At 45.4% G+C, this 19,236-nt stretch overlaps 1 protein-coding gene across 12 annotated transcripts in view; it reads right to left on the minus strand.

Moving 5' to 3' along the window:
• FOXN3 (forkhead box N3) overlaps window positions 1-19,236 on the minus strand; it is an 884,367-nt gene that overhangs the window by 310,858 nt on the left and 554,273 nt on the right. The window contains exons 2-3 of one of the 12 annotated variants that reach the window (XM_078660032.1): window positions 16,378-16,508; window positions 16,217-16,270 (exon numbers count right to left, since the gene is read on the minus strand). The exons of 9 other annotated variants lie outside the window; for them this stretch is intronic. The gene's annotated coding sequence lies outside the window, so the exon portion shown is untranslated. Of the gene's footprint in view, window positions 1-407; window positions 1,043-16,216; window positions 16,271-16,377; window positions 16,509-19,236 lie in introns of those variants that run through there. 2 more of the 12 variants (XM_078660035.1, XM_078660039.1) reach the window with 2 other exon arrangements.

Raw genomic sequence — 19,236 nt, forward strand, 5'->3', positions numbered from 1 at the left:
CCCATAGCCCCTGTAAACTCCACCGTCTCTCGCCCCCATACCTTGCTCTTCGCCCACACACCCCCCCCTGCTACTCCAACGAGAAATCCTAATACATCCAGTGACACCTCCCACTCTTGATCTCTGGTTGAGTAATCCCTCCTACTTCTCCACTACAGCCACCATCCTTGTCAAGCACTCAGCCAGCCATCTACGGGAACTTCGCAACCGCCTTCAACAGCGTATCCCTGACCATCGCCCCAACCCCCTGTGACCGCCCCCACCCCCCTGACTAGACTTCAGAAGCACAGACTGTAAAGCACGACACTCCCCAGGTGCGAAACTCGAGTCACGGGGCGGCGAGTGCAAACTTTTCAGCCCACGAGTATACCGATTCTGGGTTTCAGGCGTAAGGCCACGTCACTTACTTCTGAAATGGTGGCGGGTCCGCTGGAAACCGAGCCCCTGTCTATCCACGTGTCTTAAACAGATGCAGCAGACTCCTCCCGGAACCACACACTTATTACTGTCTCCTGAAAAACGGTCCATATTCCAGCTTGCCGGGGGCCGTGGGGTTTCTATCGTGCTGGCCCCCGGGAGCCCCGCAAGAGGATCGCTAGCCCTGATGACATTCCGGCGACAAGGCAGCTGTGGTCGATGCCTTCACGCAGGGAACTCCGAAAAGCCGCCGCATGCGCCCAGATAAAGCAGGGGGGGGCTTATCTCCTGGCCATTTGTGCTCCAGGCACGACTCCCAACTCGACCCCGGAGTGCAGACGGCAGACCACACCCACGATTGAGCTGCGAGTTCTGTCTTTTGAAAGAAAACACCAAAAATGCCTTAGCCTTGGGCCAAACAAACGGCCTCTTTATCTCTCTCCAACTCCCGACTGCCTTGAACACACTCACAGAACCAAGAAAATACTAACTATCCAGACAGTTGCCGTAATTAGTGAGGGGGGAAGAGGAAGCCACCCGGCCCCCTCTGCTGGCAGACAGCGGAACACGTCGTGTTTCCTTCCACAAGTGACTGTGGACAAGTATTATTTAATTATGAGATCTTACACGGAATCGACATTACCGAAACAGAACATTACGAGAGAATAATAAGTTACAAAAATTGAGCAACAAGATGTAGACAGATACAAAGCTAAATCAAATAAAATGCAAAATGGAGGTAAGAGGGGGTCAACCTCAAAGCAAGGGTCAGCGCAGAATATAGTTCTTAGAGAGGTTGGTGGAAAGAACATAAATGAAATGATATGCCTTGCATTTAAAAGGGCTTTCAGTTCGGATTGGAAGATTGTCAGAGGTAGTGGGTTGTACGTTCAGAGAGATGAACAGGAAGCGGTAGCGTCAGAGGCCCTATTTGTCCTCCAACAGCTGGAGAGTTCCAGAGCCCAGCAGGGAAGACATCACACTAGATACAACCAGGCACCTATGGAGGGCCTTCCACAGTAGGATATATGAATCGGGGGATAAATCAGAAAAGTTACTTTAGTGATTGGCCACTAGTGAGCCTGCAGAGACAGCGATGCCAAGGACCACTGATGTCATGGGTGCTGTAACTTCTGCCACCAAGGGCACAGCCATCGCCTTTACATCTTATTACAGACCGCTCTACGCAGATCGCACACTGTCGATGGCGGAGCTGTAACATCCCTTCACCTCAGACCTTCCAGTCAGAAAATTGCTGCCTGCTGATCAATATGGTCTGGACGTCCCCATAACAATGAAGGAAGTTGCGAAAACAACACTGGGGCTACAATCTGCAAAAACTCTGTGCTCCAACAGCTTCCCTGTGGAATTCGTAAAAAAATTCCTACGCCTGATCACCATCTGCCAACACTCAACCTGAAGAGGCGAACCTGGCTTCTACCCAGAAATTTGCGCAGGGCCACAATAGTGTTCAATACCCAAAGTGAATAAACCTCCCCAAAATGTACATCATATCGTCCAATTTCACTCATGACGTAGAGGCCAAACTTCTCGCGACAATACTGGCTAACGGACTGCTAAAAACCATAAACACCATGGTCCATCAAGATCAAATTAGGTTTATACTGGACCAAATACTCAGTATTTTTTAAGGAGGCTGCATTTGATCTTGACCAGACAGCAGGAACTGGTTGACCCCATGCTCTTCTTCTTTAGACTTAGAAAAAGCGTTTAACTCCATAGGATGGGAATTTCAGTTTAAGGCCCTTCAAAGATTCAACTTTAGTCCCTGTTTCCTGGCATGCGTCAAGATCTCATATTCCTTATCATGGGCAGAAGTTAAGGTGAACAGAATGCTTTATGATCGAAAGAGGTACCTGACAGGTGTGTGTTCTCTCCACCCTCGTCTTTGCCTTGGAGATTGAGGCCCTGGCCGAGGATATCAGGAAGGACACATTGATAAAGGGCTTCAAGTGGACGGGACAATCTGACGACCATCTTTAAATGTGCACAGATCATGTGCTTCTCTTTCTCCTTGACCATCACTCAGAGGGGCCTCGCATAATGCAAATAATAAATGTATATAACGATGCAGCTGGCCTGATGGTTTACTGGAACAAATCAGTGCTGGTGCCGCTCACAGGGCAACATGGCGAATGACATGGCATCCCAACCTTCAGATCCATACAGAAAGTTTCAAGTACCTGGGTATACACATTGCACACACTCCACTCACAACTAGCATGGGCTCTCAATATTACTCCTCTGGTGGCCAAATTTAACAATGATTTACATAAGTGGAAGTCTTCCTCTACCAATCATGGGGAGGTGGAAGATTCTTCTTCTATCAATAATGGGTAGGTGGAAGACTCTTCCTCTATCAATAATGGGTAGGTGGAAGACTTCCTCTATCAATAATGGGTAGGTGGAAGACTCTACCTCTAACAGTAATGGGCAGGTGGAAGACTCTTCCTCTATCAATAATGGGTAGGTGGAAGAATTCCTCTATCAATAATGGGTAGGTGGAAAACTTCCTCTATCAATAATGGGTAGGTGGAAGACTCTTCCTCTATCAATAATGGGTAGGTGGAAGACTCTTCCTCTATCAACAATGGGTAGGTGGAAGACTTCCTCTATCAATAATGGGTAGGTGGAAGACTCTTCCTCTATCAACAATGGGTAGGTTGAATACTTCCTCTATCAATAATAGGTAGGTGGAAGGCTTCCTCTATCAATAATGGGTAGGTGGAAGACACTTCCTCTATCAATAATGGGCAGGTGGAAGACTCTTCCTCTATCAATAATGGGTAGGTGGAAGACACTTCCTCTATCAATAATGTGTAGGTGGAAGACTCTTCCTCTATCAATAATGGGTAGGTGGAACACTCTTCCTCTATCAATAATGGGTAGGTGGAAGACACTACCTCTATCAGTAATGGGTAGGTGGAAGACTCTTCCTCTATAAATAATGGGTAGGTGGGGGGCGCTAGAGGGTGCTTAGCGAGATGGCGGCGTGAAAGCGCAGTTCCGCTGGACTGAGACAATCGCAAAAAAATCCTGCTGTTCCCGCTTTCTGTATCGCCCATAAACCAAGCGTATCGATTGCGGATTGCCTCCAGCAGCTATAGATTCAAAGATATCAGCGGTGACCACCCGTAATAGGAGGAAAACAATAAACATCTATGACGCGGGCTGCGGTCCTAAGATGGCACCACTGTTTGCCTCGTGCCCAGTGCTAGGAATTACGAATGATCCTTGGGCCCTGCATCAATGTCCAGCTGAGGATCCTGCTAGCTTCGAGAGGGGACCGACCCAAAACAACCTGCGCACACGCCCCCGGTGAGAGAGACACCAGCTGTACTGGGACCCCGCGAGCGTGCGCGGTTGGGGGGCAGCAGTCCCGAGCTGCGGAGTGCACACTCCTGGGAAAAAACTCTCTTGCGGGTGCCGCTGACGGAGGCTGTAACATTGGCTGAGCTCCTAGAGATATCTCGCACGGGCAGTGGGCTCGCAACATAGCGGTCACGCGGACTACAATTACTGGGCGGCACTGGTGAAACAGAGACATATGTGGGAAGGATCGTCTGCTTCACAGCTGACACGTTTTGCACCGAATGAGGTGCGTTTCACTATTTCAGCGAGGCAGCATGCTGTGTACTGGCAAACGGCTCAACGTGCCCACCAATGTAAAGTGCTGTAAATAAACTGGTTGGCTGGCGCAGCCTTGACCTGGCGTTTACAGTGGGCAGCCTGTCGATTGGCATTCAGGACCTCAGTCCAATTATACTGGGAACAGAGGCCCTCACTACTTCATGCTGAGGCTACAGCTCCTCTTGGGAGCATAGCAGTATTGGGGCGCGGTAAGGCCTACTGGTTGTGACTCTGGGCCTGCGAGATCATATCTGCGCCAGACAAGGCCGTTCCTAACGTTACCCGCCTCCACCGGAGACCGATTGGGCTAAAGGGACACCTGGAACTGTCCATAGAGCTTGTGCGAATCAAAGACCTGCTGGCACCACACAACAGGGGTTGGCGGCACTTTCCACGAAAAACGTACTTACTTGGAACTTACGACAGCCATACCATCCGAGCGCTGTTATAGTGGTGTACCTGGGGCTGCTCTATCCTTGTACCGCTTACAGCTAACTCGGAACATAGCTGTAGGGATAATTTGTCCGGCTGGTCGTGGTGCACCTCTATCTTCAGCTCAGTACCTTATCGCGGACAGGCCTGAAGGTGGGCAAGTCTGAGTGGAATCAGCCCCGCCTGACAATCGAGCCACGCAACTCCAGCAAATCACGCCAACAAGCTGCCTCGGACTCAGAAGCTGATGCTACTGCTGACACCCTAGCTGCAACAGTCTGCACTCTATCGGCAGCAATATAGATAATTTAAATCTCAGAAAGGATCACATGTCCACAAAACTGGACAAACACGCGGTGCGTCTGGGAGAAGCGGAAACCAGCATATCTGACGCCGAAGATAGCCTACAACAAACAGGGTAAAAAACCCACGCCATTGAAAAGGTGCTGGCCGCGATTCAGGCCAAGAATGAGGATTTGGAGGCTCGCTCCTGGCGCAAAAACATTCGCATCGCTGGATTGCCGGAATCTATCAACACGGGCCGTCTTGAAACATACGTGGAATCTTTGTTATAGACGGTTTTTGGAGCAGAAAACCTACCACGAATGCTGATTGTGGAACGTGCACACCGCTACCTGGCTGCCCGTCCTCCGCCCCATCATTGCGCGGCTGCTGAATTACAGAGACCGGGATGCCATCTTACGCTTGGCTAGGGAGAAAGGTAACATAACTCATGATGGAAATTCTCTGGCCTTCTATCCGGATTTCACAGCGACAGTGTAGGTGGCAAGAAAGGAATTTCAACCGGTCAAAAAACTTCTTAATGCCGAAAACATTCCATATGCAATGCTGTACCCCGCAAGACTTCGTATAGACATCAATGGCAAATCGAAGATTTTCACCACCCCAAATTCGGCATTGGAATACGTGAAGACACTCAAGCGAAAGAACCGTGAGACCTCTGGACCCCCCCAAATGACAACATGTATGGGTCTTCGCAACAAGATCTGGAATGACAGCTGGACTCAAACCTATCTGGGTCCTGACACCTGGGACCGAGGCTTGGTTCTCTTCTATACCCGGACTGAATGCCACTGCTACAGACTTTACTCCATTAATGGCAGCCCTCTGCTCTGCGGACCTGAACACTATCTATGCAGATAAGATCTGATATTATCTTTGTGAATGTTTTAACATGCCTGCTGATTATTATTATGGGCGACTGGGCGGGATTTTTTCCATAATGTCCTCTGACCACCTCCTGTTCAATCTGGGAGGTTATTGGTGCCCAAGCGCTCCCCGATGGGTGTTCCCCACAACTGTTTTCCTGATATGTTGTAACTTTGGGTGCTGTTTGGGGGGGGGGAGGTTCAGGATGGCTTTAGCATGTTGGGGTTGCTGAAGTGGGTGGAGGCGCAGGGGAGGGTTTTTTTACAGGATGTTTAATGTGGCTAACATTTGATCAGACTTGGCATCACATGATGGACACAAATTTACAAATAATAACGTTATTATCTATGCTGTTAGTGTCCTAGATATGTCATACACAGACAGTGAAAAAATTGCATGCTTGACCTCGGATGTGCGGGGGCTCAACACGGCCCAAAAAATATGTCAAGTATTGGCATATTTGGATCGTTACAACATAAAAATTGCATTTATACAGGAAATACACCTTACACGCTCCAATGAAGGGAGCATAGGATCACACTAGGCCAGTTACAGGTTAGCCTCTTCATACACATCGTATGCCAGGGGGTACTTACACTTGTCAAAGAAAATCTTTCTTTCACCATGATCAAAGATTGTGCAGAAGCGGTAGGTCGATATGCCATAACTCATGGCAAATTAGCAGGGGAACTGGTTACCCTGGTGAATGTTTATGTCCCCAACTTGGATTCTATGAAAAGATACTAGCGATACTACGCACTCTGCCAAATGCGACAATAATATGGGGGTGAGACCTTAACTCCCATCTAGATCCCAGCAAGGATAAATCGAGTGGGACGGGCAGACAATCGCCGAAGACAGCCAAAGTCATCACTGGTGGAGTGTCAGAGTTAGTAATATAATAATATAATAATTTTATTTCGCATAGTTACTTAAAACCATTGCAATACAAGAATAGGTTAAGAACAGAGAAAATAAAAATACAGTTCTAATAAAAGAGAATAAAACATTCACATTTCCTTAGTTCGAATGTGCACGCAGCAACTTCGTAAGCAATAAAGTTTTTTTTTAAAAGATCAACTTTATAATTGTAAAATATTTCTACTTTCCCAATGTCCTCATAGGCTCTTTGAGTCAGTAATGTCATTCGACAAAGCGATATTAGATCAATGGTACAGGGACCGTTATAAATTAATTTCAGGCATCTTTTTTTCCACTGCCTTCATAAATTTTACGAAGCTACAGCTCAAGCGAGGGTCATGGGGAGAAAAGCAAGCCAGAACTGCCTTCCTTCGTGTGCGGATTCCTTGCCGATTGAAGTGGTGTTTCAACAAGTGTTTCCGTTCATCACGTAATTTCTCGCAAGAGCATATCAAGTGCAGCATATCCTCTTGCCCCAAGCCACATAGCTGACAAAGGGGCTCAGCTTTTATTTTAATCCAGTGTGGGAGATTTTGAGTACAGGGTAGCAGGCCCAACCTGTGCTTTAAGAAGCACATTTTGACGGATTTGGAGTATCCCTCGCCAAAGTAGCTCTGTGGTGCCTTAGTAGTATACGAGTTTAGGGTCATCCAGCCATGTGTTCTTTTGGAGAGGGCTGCCTTATCTTGGACCCATGATAACTGTTTGATCGATTTCTTGACCAATTTTTTGAAAGTTGTATGGTTTACTGGGGTATCCTAGAGATGCTCTAGTCCCGTGTTTGTCCGGCTGTCCAGTAGGAACTTGGCTGCTGCTGAGGACGGATGTTGTACTAACTCTCTCCACAGATGTTCATTTAATGTTCCCTGTTTTGATTTCCTCACTTTGTCCCAGGCTACCATGTAGGCTCCCTGCCTTGCTAGGAGCTGTTGGTCGATGCCAAATTCTAGCCTGATTTGAGCTGGTGAGGTTTGTTTGGGCAGGCTGAAGATGATTCTGTAAGCAGCTGTTATTGTATTATCAAGGATCTTGGCATCCCTTCCTCTAAGTGCCTCACTCCCATAGGTAATTGTTGGGAGAATTTTTGCGCGGATTACTTGCGTCAAGGGCAGAAGAGAGGGGCCAGAAAGTTTGCGGTTTAGAGACTTCAGCGAAATTGCGAAAGTGTCAGAGTTAGGACTAACAGACGTCTGGCATCTACACAACTCAGACAAATTAGAGGGTACACACATCTCCACCACACATGGTAGCTGGTCTCGCCTAGACTACTGGTTACTGAGCGACTACGCAACAACCTGGGTGTCGGAGGTTTATGCCTACCTAGAACGCTATCTGACCACAATCCAGTCAAAATTACATTGCAAATTCCACAAACTGTGAACCGTCAATTCACCTGGCATTTCCACGCTGAGGCGCTACTAGACCCACTATACACGCACACGATCCGTAAGGCCATTATCCAGTATTTCGCCCATAACAAAGGTTCGGTTGACAGCGCTGCAACTCTCTGGGAGGCATTCAAATTCAAAGCCACAATTTGGGGTCAGTGCATTAGCACGACAGTGGGGATACTGAAGGACATCAGAGGGTAACTATCTAAGGTCGAGAATACACTATATAATCTCCAAAGACAATACGAAGCCTCACCTAGCACCTCTCTTCTAGCGCAAATTAAGGAGTCACTATTAGAGTATAACGAATTAGCAGACAAAGAGATTCGCTACCACTCGCGGAGACATGTCGCACGAGCATATGGGGAGGGAGGACGCCCAGGTCACACCTTAGCTATGAAAATAAAGGAAATGAAAGGTAGACACACAATCACAAAACTAACAAATACGTCTGTCCCGGACTATTACACCACAAGCGATATAGTCTCACAATTCAGGACGACCTACGCGGCCATGTATGAGGCGCAAACAGGGTCCTCCACAGATGACATGGACTAGTACATGTCAGATATTGCCCTGGTGTGGTTATCGGAGGGCCACCAAGATTATTTAAGTCAACCAATATCCATGGAAGACATCTGACAGGCTATAAAAGCTCTTCCCAACAAAAAAGCCCCTGGCCCCGATGGCCTAACTGGCGAATTTTACAAAGAATACGCGGGGGCGATATTGCCCTACTTACTCGAGGTCTACGTCTAGGTGTATGAAACGGGCAGTCTACAGTCGACTCTAAGGGAGGCTCTCATAATCATATTACTTAAAAAAGATAAACCGCCCACTAGCTGCGATTCTTATCGCCCGCTCTTGCTAATAAATATGGACGCAAAGATACTTGCAAAAATTTTAGCAACTCGTCTCCAGCCCTTAATGCCCAAAGTGGTCCTGCCGGATGAATCTGGATTTATTCCCAAGCGATCTACTTCATATAATTTACACACCCATTTTGCCAAGTATTGTAGAAAATAAAACGACAAATATGAACATTGCCGACGCCATCTTGCTTAGCGAAGGCCTTTACGTGCACGTAGGCAGCAACCATTTTAGACATCGCGGCCATTTCATACTCTGCTGGTCACCTGTGAGTCATCCCGACCTCCCTATCATCCCCCCCGCGCTCTGACTAAACCTGAACACATGTACCAGGGTCGTAAAACCGTGTCAACATGACAATGCCCCGAAGTCACTTCCCACACCCAACCTGCTCATCCTTTCATCCTCCACACACAGGCAAGCCCCCTTTTATAACCTCCTTCCCTGCACCTGGCCACTCAATCTGGTCCCAGGCACTAACCGACCCCTGTGGACATAGTTTATTACCCACATACGACAGAACTTGCTTTACCAACAAAGGGGCCGGAATTTAATCAGTGACATGACCCCTTAGATCTGACCGATCCCACATGTTTTAGAGCCTGTCTGAATGTCCAGCTGCGAGAAAGCGATCATCTGTTAGATCTGGGCGGAGGGAAGATTTCAGCTGGGTTTGTGTGGGAACTAGCTTGAGGCGGGGATTCCAAGGATGTTTGACCATGTAATAAACTGACGAAAAAGCATATAAAAGGCCATGCCACAGAGATGCAGTTAGAGCACCTCCTGACGATAGCCCCGGTGTCTGATGTGATGTGTTCTCCTCTAGAGAAATAAACCTGTTCTTCGCCTTCCAATTCCAGCGCCTGCCTCGTTATTTTGATCGCTAATCTTAAGGTGAATTAGAGGTGGTTTGCACCAAGCGGCATCGAAAGTCTAGGGAGTCTCGCTGCTTTTCATCAGTATCATATGCATGATCCGAAGCTAAAGACGGCGGCTGTGATGCTTGACGTGGCCAAAGCCTTCGACTCCATAGAATGGGGGTACTTATTTTATATACTCCGCCGGATGGGGTTTCCTCTCATGTTTATTAACTGGATACAATCACTGTACACATACCCCGTCGCAAGGATACGCGTGGAAGGCGTTACCTCAGACCCCATACAGATAAGGAGAGGAACTAGACAGAGTTGTCCTCTATCACCGCTGTTATTTGCGATTGCGATTACACTGGAACCACTTGCCTGCGTCATCAGACAACAGCACAAAGCAGCAGCGCTGCATTTTGCTCACCGCCCAGTGAACATATTCCTTCACGCAGATGACAAGCTGCTATTCATATGTGAACTGCATGTCTTCATTGTCCCAATATTACAAGAATATATACGATTTGGGAGGCTTTCGGACTCACCATCAATTGTTCCAAGTCAGTGGTGGTGCCGCTTACCGAAGTCACCGCGCAGTATGAGCTTGAATTCCCCCTTGTGTGGTCTCTGGCGCCAGTGAAGTACCTTGAGGTGTGGGTTCACTGGGACCCCGAGATAGTTATCCGTGAGAATTACAGAAAAGCTTGCACTCACTTGGAACAACAAGCGGACAAGTGGATACAGTTACCAATGTCCTTGGCGGACCGCATGGCACTGATAAAAATGGTAGTACTACCCAAGTTGTTATATCTCTTTAGCAATATCCAATACAGCTGACTACTACCTTTTTTAAGACGATTTGTTTGCTATTAGTCAGGCTGATTTGGGGTGGCAAACAAGCCAGAGTAAACTAGGCTACGCTTATGCTGGACTATAAAAACGGGGGATTCAATGTGCCGGACATATACTTACACTATCTATGTGCTCAAGCTCAATACGCGTTCTACTGGTAAAATACCCAAGATTTTATCCCGTATGTAGCCGTAGAAGACGGAGACACGCATCCTCTAGGTTCCGTACTGACTCATACACAGAGGTACGCCCAAGATAGAAATTAACTCAGTTGACTCCATGATTACAGCCTGGCAGGCACTGGGCTGGAGAGCGATGAAACTGCCACTATACTCCCCGCTTCTACCCTTGTCGCATCACGCATCTGCCTCGGTCACACATGAACGAGTGGAGCTGCGTATACTGGAAACTATAGGGCTTGAAAAAATGCAGGACGTCTTCCCAAACTGAACCTTTTTATCAACAGAGGATCTTAGCTATGTGCAAAATCCAACCCCACTGTTCCTTTTCACATTACACAGATTAAAAAAAGAATTCCAAGCACATTACCTCACACTCCCATCTGAACCCCCCACACTAAACTCCTTACATGCCCTACTTACTAGCCCCACAAGGCACAAAATGATAACTAAGCTACACAGGGCTGCAAGAGACAAAACACCGCTACCATGCAACAGGGCCATGGAACAATGGAATCTGAAGCTAGATCCGAAACTAACGCGACAAGACTGGGAATATTGTAGTCAATTAAAAAACTCACTTACACCCAATGGAAACCTAGCATAATACATTTAAAGTATCTGCATCGAATGTATCAAACACCACATAGATTATTTAAATATGGCTCAAGAGACACTGACACATTCGAAAGATGTGGGCGAGCAGGTGCGGACTTCCGGCACCTGGCATGGGAATGCGAAAAGGTGAGACATTACTGGGAAGGGGTCATTGGCACTCTGCAAGACATGACCATGCTACAGCTCCACTGCACCCACCAAGTATGCCTGTTACAGTTAATACCATCTCTAAAGGGAAATCTGTGGTAGGCTTGTAAAAATTGCACTATTACTGGCCAAAAGAAGGGTGGCCATGGTTTGGGACAGTAAACTTAGCCCCACATCCGAGCTGTGGTTAAAAGACATGGTATATTGTCATGACACCTTAACGTTATATGCTGAAGAGCTCAAGACCACCTCCAGACCCAGAGACATTTGGGAACCACTGCTGCAATATCTGTGTACGAGGGGACACAACACACTACCTGGCTCTATTTAATCAGACTGATGCAATACAACTGCTCAATGTATGAACATGTCTTGCACCTTCCAGCTGAGACCGTCGGAAACACACACCTCACTGTATAAAATGGCCACAGGTTGTGTCGATGTTAATCTCTATGTTGACAGCGACTGTGTCTATACTGCTTGATATCATGTATGTCATTTGTATGATCACAATAAAAATCTGTTAAAAATAAAATAATGGGTAGGTGGAAGATTCCTCTATCAATAATGGGCAGGTGGAAGACTTCCTCTATCAATAAAGGGTTGGGTCACACTGATCAAGATAATTGCCTTCCCAAACTCTTGTGCGTCCTACAACGATTCCAGCAGATTATCCCACATACTTTCTTCTATAACTTCAAAGCCAAATTCAGGGAGTTCCGGTGGTGGGTAGACAACCTCGAGTCCCAATGGTTAAAAACACACAGACACTCAACTTTAGTACTGGGAGACCTAGGACACCACCATCAATGAAAGGCTATTTAGGGTTAGCGATGACCCTGCTCATCAATTGGAACCAGAACTGTCACGATACTCCTAGTCCCCAACACCACTCACTGTCACAATACTCCTAGTTCTCAACACCAGTAGGCCCTATAAGGGTCCCAAGGCCGTTAAAAACACAAAAAAACCTTTGAGTTAACTGATTATGTTATCTCTGCTTGTACACAACAGTATGCTCACATTGCCGGTTTGAAAGCATTCGGTGTGGGTTACACAGCAACAGCAATGTACTCACGCTACTACTAACCTGACTGCATCCTGTGAAACATTGGATGTGCATGTAGTCACATCATTGTTTTTGTACATAATCAATCTCTTGACTTTACATGAGGAAATTTGCTCCTTATGCCTCCCCACTTCAGCACCAGTGATGATGCCTTGCTCAGTGCCGAGATCTTGCATGATCTCAAATGACTCAGTTGGCCATGATGGGCGCGGTCTCTGTACTCAAACCGCGCCCACCTTCAGGAAGCCGCTTTGCCTTAAGATTCGATCTAGGCAGCAGTTCATTTTTTCTCCCACATTCCACAGCTCTTGCTCCACTCCTGAATATAACAGGACTTGACTTACCTGCATGGATTCCAGGCAACAGACCTCGCCGCTCTGCCATATGAAGGTATCCAGCAAAGAATACAACGCGAGACAAACCTTCCTGACTTGCTTTCCAGGAGGTGGCATCGCCCACAAGGTAACCCACACAAGAAAGCAATACCATGATATCTTAATGGTAGCAGTGACATTGTAACTTGGCTTGCTTTATAATCCCAGCACAAGTAACTACTGCTTTGCTTGGTACTAGTGCTTGGCATTAACTTTCAATACCTCTACTAACTTGGGCATTACAGTACAGCAGACCTTTGGCACTAACTGGAACAGTTTGAAAGCACCAGGCGCTATATGTGGAGGAGTGTGGCTCAATGGTTAGAGCGGCAGACCCTGATGCAGAGTTCTGGCCAGGGACCAGGGTTCGATTCCCGCCTCGGCGGCGTCTCGGGCTCAATTTCCTCGGACCTATTAATTCTCGCCTCGGTGCCTATTCTAATCACGGGTCCCACGCTGCAACTCTGGGCAATAGCCTCCACACCGGCCCCAACAGCGCTAAGGATGCCTGGCTTCACCCTGGGGGTGCCCAGGAGTGGACACTTCACAGGGAAAGCCAGGAGGGGTTCCACAGCGGTATGAGTATCAGCGCCAGGAAGCCGAATAGGCGACACCGCAAGGTGACCGTTTGGTGACAGTGCGCTCTATAAGTACCATGACATTTACATTTATATTTTACATTTACATTTTACATTTATACCTGTGCTGATACAGGTTGCCAGAGTTTCCTTCTACAACAGCTGGTATTCCCTTTTGCGACCTGACAAGAACTCCTTGAAGGGGCAGGTCCTTTGAAACTCCTGTACCAATTTAAGATCCACAACAGTCTCTCCACTGTCACGGTATCAACACTGACTACCTATCACAAGGCACTGTGCTGCATTGGTTGGCACAAGAAGCTTATACATGAGACCCCTCTCTGGTTTGGTGACTGGCTGTACTCCACTTCCAGGTCACTTGACTTTAAGGGATGGGACTAGATTGGGATTTCCAAACTGGGAGACATATGGAGCAGGGAACACGTGAAAGTCTTCGAAGATCTTCAGGGAGAATATCAGATGCACATCTTTACATTAGTATAGTCACATTGTCATATAGTTTCTAGGAATCCCCAGGACCTGTGCGTTTTGAGGGCTTGGTCTCCAAACCTCTTCCGGACACACCCACAGCATACGTCAGTCATTAGACCAGCAAGCTCTACAGTGCCACTACCACCCCGCAGTATCTTACAGTGATGTAGGTATTTTCTGTCAACCATTGAACATGACCACTCAGATTCCTCATGGATCGTGGAAAAGAGTACAGTACTTTTTGCTCAGTCATTCGTGCTTACTTATTCTCAGAAAATACACAGGATGGCGATTAAGACGTATCAATAAGTATTTATTGGTCCGGCGTCAGTCTTGTGTAAAACATATTTGCTGCGACAATCAGGAGACGGAAGCATACGAAAGAAATCGCAAGTACCGATATAGTAAACAGTAGATACATTTCTACCATAGTGCTAAGAAGATGAACATATACAGTACCGATAAAACAGTAGCACTTGCATACTCCTATAATGCGCCTTACGTAATTTGCTTAAATGTACCTCGCCTAGATATGTAGGTGTACATGTATATATGTATAGATATAAATATATATATATATGTATATATCCAAGAATCCCCTATGGAAGAACCAACCCCTTCACCTGTTGGTAGAGAATGAAGGACCCCGTATCTGCTCCGACTATGACATCTGCAAGGGATGTCAGACCACTGTGTGTCGAAGATTCAGCATGTAGGGACCCCTTGACAGCGTGGAAGAAATTCTTCTCTAATTTTCAGGGGAAAAAAAGGGTCTTATATACTACAGTGGTCACTCCAGGGTTGCTTCTAGAATCAATATGTTTTGAAAATAATCATAAATGTTTTGAATACAATCATAAATGTTTTTCCAAACAAATGCGATTATGCACAGTGGGCTTGTTGGCCAAGGATGAAAAAAAGTGGTGACCCTTCTACAAAATAATTATGCAGTTCCTGAGGACATGTTTATATGCGTAAGGTACAAGGATTATGATAAACTAATAAGAGGCTGGTGTCGAAGAGACAGGGGCAAACTACTAGGTAAAAGGTAACCTATTCTGAACCGTTATTGTTGTGTGGATGGGACAATATGTAAAAGGGGGCATACATGACAGGACTATCCTTAACCGCATGCGTGCGGGCGGAATTCCGCTCGCACGCTGAGAATTTGTAAAGCCCATTATTCATGACGAGCTGGGCTCGTCATGAGCGTGCGAGGAGGCTACCTCATGACGAGCCCAGCTCGTCATGAGCGTGGAAGGGGTTAAGGACATGACAACAATTTTTTCATAACAGTGTAGCTCACAGTTCCATTCTATCTTCCATTTGAGTTGCAGTCTTACTTCACCTCTGCCTTCTTCATGGGCAGAATCTCTGGTGCATCACCGACTTTCAAGCCTTATGCACTAGTGGTTCTGTCTGCTCCGTGAACAAGGGCATCCCTATGCCCCGGCACATGCCCTATTCTTTTCCATCTCAAGAGAAATGTTTTAGGTGCAAGTTAATTGCTGTGATCTGTTTTCCTACTACCATGTGAAAGGGGCTTCTGTGTGGGACTCAGGTGTCTTGGTGCCTGAGAAGCCTGCCACGATAATGGCCAAAATATTGGGTCGTCGGTGAGAGAATTAGTGAGGTAGGGACAGCCTCCTGTACCAATTGGTAATGTGAAGCCCACACTGACAAGAGTGTGTGTTGCAAATTCATAAACAGCAGTAGAAAGCAAGTCTTGTACTTCACTTGTAGAACCGCTGTAGGACGATCTGCTTTGTCAGGATGTTCACTGCTGTCTTCTGGGTCCCTGGGTCCCCCAACTCTCGACTTTTGTCATGTGCTTGAATGTGAATGAATGGGGGGGATTTATAAAACAAGTGGCTACTACGAGAAGTGTCCCGGGGCTAACAGAAGGTGGCCCATGGTACACGCCAAAAAGACAAGACCTAATTGCCCCAGAGAAAAGCCAAGTTTTAAGTTTTAAGGTGCAGTGTCACTTACCCAATTCAGGTGTATACAACCCTTCCTATATGGGTGTGCTATGCGTTTTTAGCAATAGTATTTTGTGCCCAAAGATTATTTGGGGGGGCGCGGGGCGGGGTCCTCGGGGGTGGGGTGTGGCGAGAGGGGCTAACGTCAGTAAAAACATAATACTGACAGGAGTTAACAATTAACTATATCAGTGCATGGTGTGCACTTACCCCAGTGTGAAGAGGTGATAGCTTCCTCCTCGTTGCGAGTGTCGGGTACGGTCACTGTTGAGGAAGCACAAGTATTAGTATGTTCTGCTGATTCGTGAAAGGCCTAATGGACGGTCGGGCCTACAGAAAAGAGGTGGATTATTCTGGAGTGGTCTGCTCACCTATTAAAGACAATGTCTCCACTCTGCTTCCAAGTTGGAATCGGGCGGGGGCTTACCAGCGAGGATGTTTAAGACGTCTCTCCAACGTGTACGTGGGCCAGCCGTGCGCGCATGTCAGTGTCGGCGTCTGACTGACAGAAATGAAAGGAAGACTAAGTGAATGGCATCAGCAAATTTCATTCGCGTTACCTAGATACAAGTGGTAATTCCTAATATCTGCGATTATCCCTTAATGGTTTAGAGTACATACCAGATGTTACATACAAGGTGTTAATACCTGGCCCTATTATGGTCATGTAATGTTATTGACAATACGACTCTACTATGGGGCTCTGGCTGAATTTCCTATACATCAGCTTATAACGGTATTTCTGCTAAGGAACATATGTGAACCACCAATAAAGGTTGTATATTTCAAAATTCCTTAGACGGATTTGAGAGTGTAGTTGAAATAGAGATACAGAAGATTTTGAATCACCTTACTTGGGTGCCTAATAATAACTCTGCCGAACATAGAATGGCCCTACAATCTTTAAGTGAGTATCTTTCCATTACCATAAAACCTGTTGATAAGGGGGGGGGGGGGTTATTTTTGATACTCCAGACTATGAGGCACGAGTCATGAGGTTGACTTTTGAAGGAAGGTAAGAAAAAGGAGTCGATCTGTGAAGATGAATATTGATTTTTAAAACAAGGACATCCTATGATTACAGCAACATATGGATTACCAAAAATCCACAAAGATGTAAGAGATCAACCATTAAGACCTATTGTTTCTCATCTGAATTCTTTGATGAAGCCTCTCAGTGATTACATGGATCACTTTCTAAAACCCGTAGTAACTTTACAAACATGTTAAATTAATGATTCGGCACATACAGTTTCCAAAATTGAGGGCCTAGAATTTGCTAAGTCACATTAGGCACAGAAGCCCTGTATAAAAATGTCCCCAAGGATAACACCATTAGAGTAATCCAGGAAGTTTAAGAAGAGTTTTGTGTTCAGAGATGAAGTATAGAGTTTCGAGTTGAATGTGTGACAATGATTTTTAAAAATATGGTCTTTTTATTTAAAGATTATCTTTTTTTGCAACTGAAATGAAATGAAATGAAATTAAAAGAATCTTGTATCGCGCAACTAAGCCCGAAGGCATCAAGGCGCCTAACAGCAACTAAAATGGATGAGTATGGGCTGGCATGTCTCTATGTAGGCAAGTGCGAGAAGAAGCATTTATAAAATGAGGTTGTTCCTTTTTTTCGAAAAAAAACTATTGGTCTGGTTTCATAGACAATACTTTCTTCATATGGAAATATCATGAGAACAATTAGATGAGTACATAACTTGGCTTAATGTAGGGGACAGTAATTTGAGGTTCACTGAAGTAATGGTAGGTGTGATTTTGTTTTAGACAGATCCATGAAAGAAGGTTTAGGTCATCTGTAAGTTGATTTATTTAGGAAACTGTTGCTTTTTTTAAAAATATGCCCCAAAAAATCAGTCCACGATGGAGAATTATGATAAACATTCAGAAATATTAAAGAGCAAATTGCAAGAGAGACGTTACCCTAAGAAGCTGACAAAACATTCTTACAAAAGGGCTAAGTATTACAACAGGAAGAGTATGTTTGAGGATAAGAAAAAGAACAATAGAACAATACAAATGAGAGGATAGTGTTTGTAACTTCTTGGTATAAGAAATAGGGTGGAAAATGTTATCAGTAGGAACAGCTTGTAAAAATGCAAACTCCCCTTTTTGCTTTTCGAAGGAATAGGAACCTTAGAAATAAATTGGTTCATACATATAGACATATAACAAAGATCACAGACACCCATGAATATGAACAAAGAGAGTTTAGTTGGGAATTATAAATATGAAGGTTGCAATATATGCCATCAATGCATAAGAGATGTCAAGGTTCCCTGTCAGGGGTGACCTATGACACTAAATTCCTCACCAACTGCAGCAGTAAAAACGTGGTATATTTAATAATTTGCCCACATAATAAGGGGTAAGTTGGTTAGACAGGTGAAACAGGCCAGGAGTTACGTATTAGAATAAATAAACACAAATCTGCCATTAGAAAAAAAAAAAAACTAAAGCCCCATTTGTAGATCATTTCCTTAAAAAAGTGCATAATGGACAGAAGATTCAGCGTTTTATTTTAGAATGGTTGGAAATAAAAAAGGAGAGGAGGAAATACGAGTAAAACACACAAGATCAGGGAAAAAAATGTTATGTCCAAATTTAATACATAGAGGTCGAACCTGTGGAGAATATGGGAGTTTTTTGGTGAGCTATAGACCCTCCCCCGTTATTGGTAACAAAATAAGGGGGCTACACACATGGTGGTTTAAATTGCGTTGCTATGTATTTTGTAATATTAGATGCTCAATGTTGGTTATATATAAAACAATCGGAGAGGAGATTAAATCAAGGGAGATTGGCATCTTTCCATGAAGCGTGTATTCCTTGTATACGAGGAAGTAATCAAGACTTACCGATTTTAAGGTATTTTGTTTTGACCTCAGGGCGTGAGTGAGAGAACCTGAATAATATATTTAGATCCGACTTCACCTCCTGGTTTTACAGCTACTAATTATACCATTTGACCAGAAAGGATCATTTGATGAACTCGAAATATGTTTCACAGTTAAACTAGATGTATACAGATACAAAGATGGCCCATGAATGATGACTTTATGGTGGTAATAAGTTTCAATAGGAGAGACTAGCCAGTAGGTAGAAGCTCTAAAGGTGTTCATGAGTATGGGAAAAAAAATAGTTTTTTATGAAGACCCTCACCCACCAACCTAGTTGGTGGCATGCTTCATCATCGGGTCCCACCGACGCCTAACTAC

This window comes from Lissotriton helveticus, chromosome 9 (genome assembly GCF_964261635.1).
Source record: "Lissotriton helveticus chromosome 9, aLisHel1.1, whole genome shotgun sequence".
NCBI lineage: Eukaryota > Metazoa > Chordata > Amphibia > Caudata > Salamandridae > Lissotriton > Lissotriton helveticus.